Source organism: Mercenaria mercenaria, chromosome 12 (genome assembly GCF_021730395.1).
Source record: "Mercenaria mercenaria strain notata chromosome 12, MADL_Memer_1, whole genome shotgun sequence".
Taxonomy (NCBI): Eukaryota; Metazoa; Mollusca; class Bivalvia; order Venerida; family Veneridae; genus Mercenaria; species Mercenaria mercenaria.
This window is the reverse complement of record NC_069372.1, coordinates 10,931,692-10,937,691: the sequence shown is the minus strand read 5'-3', so window position 1 is coordinate 10,937,691 and position 6,000 is coordinate 10,931,692. Positions and strand designations below refer to the sequence as shown.

The following is a 6,000-nucleotide window of genomic DNA, read 5'->3' as shown; positions in this document are numbered from 1 at the left end:
TAAACTAGTTAAATACTTATTAAAAGTCTAATTTGTAATTGTTGCCGACACAACTTGATTATTTATAATATCATTTACTTTTGTTTAAACTGTTACGCCCCGAAATATATTTTTATAACACCGATCATTTCGTTTTTCCATCATTTGAAACTATCTTAGCGATGTCTGTATCTTGATGGCCAATGGAATGCCTAATGGCCAAACATTTGGAATGTGAAATGTTTTCTACAGGCAACAAGTTATCTACATGTACGATGTATATATGAAGAGATTTTACATACTTTGTTATTTTACTCTGACATCATTCTGTGATAGCATATTGCATCAATAATAAATCACACGTTATCCTTATTTTCGACCATTAGTATACTTCATACTATCACGGCTGAAACCGACTTCTTACCAGAACAGAACAGAACAGAACATATTCTTTTATTTCATCCAGGCATTTTACAATACAACATGGATATATATCATAGTAAAGATTAACATGAACAATAGAATGGTTCCGGCACAAGAAGTACTGTTAACAAATAGTAACATTTATTAATAGACATTTACATAGGAAATTTGAAATTCACTTTCAGTATTAAGTATTCATCAAGTAAATAGAGAGCAGAGGTTTATTTACTAATAAATAGTTAGAAACTCTTGTATATAATACTAAAATAACTTTCAACAAAAAGATATATATATATATATCGCGGGGGGGGGGGGGGGGGGGGGGGCGTACATTTAGTGTAAGAGTGCTATATATACGCGCCTGTAATATAACCGAACCTCACAACCAATTCGCCGAGAAAAGTAGTACCTTTATATCAAAGTGTATATTATATATATAAATGAAAATATTCTATGGAAAAGCTGTAAACATTTTTCAATTATAAAATAATTATACCTGTAACAGTTATATTTACATGGATAATATGTGAGGTATTTGTTTTAAGCGGTTAGGAGAATTGATTAGTTCTGCACGTGGATAACGAGGATTTCGTGTTTGTCTTTTCACAACTGAAAGGAATGCCATTCATAAAATAGAGCAAAAATGTAAATAACATACATTTGCTTAACTAATGCTTTATATAGAACACTCACTTAAACTTAAACGTGTGTACGAAGATGCGAGTTACGGATAAATATGTACATGTAAGTGACATCTTTTGAACATAAATATTTCAGTTGTAAGGCAGTAGAATAGATACATGTATACCTATGTTAGTGAGTTAGAGATATGAAATTACTTAATATTGATGATACTCAAAGAATATAGAAATGCAAGAAACGCGGCAATGCCACGAAACCAGGTTTTCAACACTTTTCATAAGAATAAACAAGAGTGCCAGAATGTCACAATATACGCCCGTCACAGCAAATTTCTTTACTCTAGCACCTGTATTTGCAGATGTAATTTTAATTTTGTGGTTGTTTAGTAATCATTGTAATTCTTTTGTTTTTCTAAGTCCACAAAAAAACTCCTTACCAGGTAGAGATACCTTAAAATACACCTAAAATTAGAAAGTAACAACTATGTTGTACCACAGAAAAGTGGTCTTGGTTTTTCCCTACGGTCAATTATAAAAAAGTTACAATATATGTTATTTATAGTAACAACTAAGGGAAGTTAATCTTAAAAAAAAAATACAAAAAAAAAAAATTGTAAGTCCACTCAGAAATCCTTACTAGGTAGAGATTGGTCAAAATACACCTCAAAATTGGATGTAACATGCATGTTGTACTACAGAAAAGTGGTCTCGATTTTTCCCTACGTCTAGTAATGAAAAAGTTACAATATAAGCTATTTATAGTAACAACAAAGGGAAGTAATTCTAAAGAAGGGAACTGTGCAAGACACTTCGTCTCATGATGATGTATAATTGTGCCAAGTTACATCAAAATCCCTCTATGTATGAAGAAGATATGCCCCGGACAAAGTTTTCATCCTTGTATCCTTTGACCTCTAAGTGTGACCTTGACCTTAGACCTAGGGACCTGGTTCTTATGCATGACACTCCGTCTCATGATGGTGAACAATTGTGCCAACTTTCATCAAAATCCCTCCATGCATGTAGAAGATATGCTAACCCTAACCTAACCCTAACCCTATTTTTAGTAACAATGACCTTGACCTTGATCCCAGAAACCCCAAAATCAATCCCAAGCTACAACTTTATATAAGTTTTTTATACACCAAGTTTCATCATGATAGCTCATTCCTAAGTTAAGTTATTGACCGGAAACCCTTTTTCTATTTTAAGTAACAGTGACCTTGACCTTGACCCCAGAAACCCCAAAATCAATCCCAGCCTTTGTCTTGATATAAGCTACATACATACCAAGTTTTATTCAAATATCTTTACCGAAACAAAAGTTATTGACCGGAAACCCTTTTTCTATTTTAAGTAACAGTGACCTTGACCTTGACCCCAGAAACCCCAAAATCAATCCCAGCCTTTGTCTTGATATAAGCTACAAACATACCAAGTTTTATTCAAATATCTTTACCGAATCAAAAGTTATTGCCCGGAAACACCAGTTTGACGCCGCCGCCGCCGCCCGCCCGCCCGACCGACATCTACCCCAATCTAATAACTCAGGTTTTCTTGAAAACCTGGTTAATAAAAACACAGTATATAAACGAACTGAACCCCAACCGGATCTTGCGAGCAGATTTCAGGATCCGATTGACGAAAATAGGTGGGACTATCTAAATAAATATAAACAACTTGTTGCAATGATGCTGAGGCGGTATGTAAACGATTGTATCATATCCAGAAATACTTCATCCTTCCGGATAAATTCAGTCTTTACCAGCTTTCGTCCTATAATTGCCGATAAAATGCTGTACTCTTCTCAACCTGTTTCGTTTATTTCAACACTCGCCGATTACACAAGGAATTTTATGCATAATATCGTTTATCTATACCAATACTCGAGTTTAAGGTGTTGTTTAATGTATTTCCTTCACTAAACCGGCGGCATATACCTAGCAGGACATGTTTATTATGTAGAAAATTATAGAAAGTAAACAAGGCAACTGTTTGAATACTGAACCGGTCTTGCAAATATCAATGTTATGACCTGTACCTCACTTGTGAGTTCACTGAACCATATCTTGCGAGTCACGTAGGGGGATTTTCATTGCCTTTATATATCCATCTTTTGTCTTTTATCGTACCGAATGTGAAGTTACTGTGTCCACAACAATTAAATATGGCGCATCTAAAGTTGTTTTCGGGTACTATATGTACTACAAGTAATGTTAAGCATTTAGCTGCACATAGAATGACTGGTTATTGCTTAAACGCATCCCTACCTGGAAACAAAACTATTTACATGAATCTGATAATTAATTATGGAAAGAGAAATTATATCTTGATACGATATAATAACTACTAGTAACATGTCTCCTCTGCGTTTGCAACCATTGTTCTTTTGTATTTTAGCTCGACGATTCAACGAATAGCTACTCACGTGTTCATGCATCGTCGTTGGTGTTGACGCCGGCGTAATGCTTTGCTTAATGTTTTGCATGAAACTATCTCTCCAAGAAAACTGAAGGTATTTGGAAGAAACTACGCACATGTCTTTATGGGGTCAACAGTATCTTGCCATCAACGCCCATAACTCCAGCATTTGATTGACTAATCCCCTTTCTATATAGAAATGCTGGTTAAAGTTTTGCGTGTCACTTCATGTCTTCTAAAGGTAATTCGTTGAAACGTTCATACCATTAAGACACATAACTTTGTCAGGCATATTTACTGAATTACCCCGCTTTTTGCAGTTATAAAATATTTATCCGATGGTTGCTTGCAGGTTCATATATTAAAGACTACTGCAGGCTTTGTTTGGACGACTTTGTTTCAGTGTTTCTGCCAAATGAGATATTTTTCTAGACAAGTCAGTGATGGCACAGCGAAATTAATGACAGAATCTTCTGGTCGATGAAGGAATCTTGTAAATTTTATGTACATTTCCATTTGATTTTCTGATTTAAGGTAGTCTAAAACATCAGGGATCTGTTGAATAATATTTTCAATTGTAAACATATCAGATTCTTCGCATGAGTCTGTGTTCAGGACAAAGCAAGGGTCTCTTTGCGTTGAAGATGTGGATTCTAGCAAAGTCATATTTTGGAAAGCAAGCTGCATACTATCTTCATCTTCATCTGAACTCTCAATATCCTCAGATTCTTCCAGCAATTTGTAAACATCTTTCACTGGTGTCTTTTGGTTTTGGGGCTTTTTAATGGGCGGAACGTCTTCTAGCCTAGAAACTCTCACTCTTTTTGTGTCATCATTTGGAATTAAAGTCCTTTTAGAGTGTTTTAAATTGTTTAGAAATATCTTTGAAGTCTTTTGAGTATGAAATAATTTCCTTTCTTTTTAAGTCGAATTTTGAAACTTTGATCCTTAGATTGTTTACTTTATGGGTTTCCAAATTGTGAAAAATGATTTCGCCAAAGTTTATTGTCCGGAACTTGCAGTTTATGCAGCTGAGTTCTTCCATTTTACCTGAATATAAACAAAAAATGCTTGAAATAATAATTTTCTTCTCCCAAGAAACGTAAGCCATCTTTGAAAATACTCCTAAGACATGGTACAGGTAGATCGCGTAAACTCGCAAGTGAGGTTCAGAATCACTGGCAAGAAACGTACAGTAGGCCTATTTTACACCCTGGCTTTAAATCTTGTTTTTATGTTCAAAATCATTCCGTCATATAACAAATAACCATAATACCTTTTGTAATTAATTAATTGCAGCGGTACAAACTCAAAACTCCGTCTTCAACCAATATAAACTTGATAAAACCCAATTTTCTTTCGTATGTAGTGCCGATTTCGTTCTAGCCTGCGGCGAGTTTCATGAATTTTATTGTCTTAATGCTAAAAATGATAATGTTGCGTATCATAGGTCAACAATAAAGTTTGTTGGCTACAATATACATATAGACTGACTTACTTACCGTTCAACAGTATCCTCATGAACACGAATTTTTAACTCAACTGTCTCGACGCAAAATGGCTAACACTGAAATGCGCTCGCAAGATCCGGTTGGGGTTCAGTTCGTTTATATACTGTGAAAAAAGTAGAAAGGAGGCGTTGGGATTATCTCTTGAACTGTTTCATAATAACGTCAAGGAGTTTTACTAAATGTTTTAAGACTAAAGCGTTCTTCGATCCTAATAGCGATTTCAGAGTAAGGTCGCGTCTTTGGGAAAATGCTGCGTTTTGCATAAAAATTTTACTTTGTCTTTCGAAAAAAACTACAATGAAATAAATAATGTCGCTCAGTGCCGGTTTGATTCGAGTTACACAGTGTACACTCTCTTTCGTTTAACGGGATACCATCGTACCGCCCAACTTCAAATGGGAGTTTAAGATTTGCAGTTCTAAATCTGAATAAGGTTATACATTCCTTTAGGTCTAACAATTTGAAATAATCTTCAAGACAATGATCTTCTTTAAAACTATTGTAAATTAGACATTTATTCGACTGGGGAAGCTGTGCATGCCACGACTGTTTATATTGGTCTATTAAAGTTTGTTTTATTTGTTTATGGATGATTCCATGATTTATTCGGGCCTGGTTCTGCCAGAGATCTGATCGACCTACAGAGTTCAAAATGTCTTTTATCTCAGAAATCCATTTAAATTCATGATTAGGATCGTTTACCATGTATTTGTAAATTTCGAACGATATTTTATTTTGTTTCCCAGTAATAAGACGATGCCAAAATGATATCATTCTGGATTTAACTATGATAGATATTGGATATCGGCCAAGTTCGCCCATTAGCATGTAGAGGGGGGTCGATTTTCGAGCTTTAGTAATTTTACGTAAGAAATCATTATGCACTTTTTCTAATATTTCCAGATTTTCGTATCCAAATATTTCTGATCCGTAAGTCAGTATAGCTAGAACGGTGTGGTCAAATAATTTGATAATAAGGTCTAAAGGTAAATCTGAATCGTTCGATTTAGTAAATAATAGATACA

General features: G+C 34.6%; 1 protein-coding gene across 2 annotated transcripts in view; it reads left to right on the top strand.

The window, feature by feature from the left end:
• Positions 1-737: 737 nt before the first annotated feature.
• The window catches only part of LOC123534419 (phosphorylase b kinase gamma catalytic chain, skeletal muscle/heart isoform-like), a 98,814-nt gene continuing 93,551 nt past the window's right edge, over positions 738-6,000 (top strand). For both annotated transcript variants that reach the window (XM_045316661.2, XM_045316660.2), the window contains exon 1: positions 738-1,146. The gene's annotated coding sequence lies outside the window, so the exon portion shown is untranslated. The remainder of the gene's footprint in view (positions 1,147-6,000) is intronic.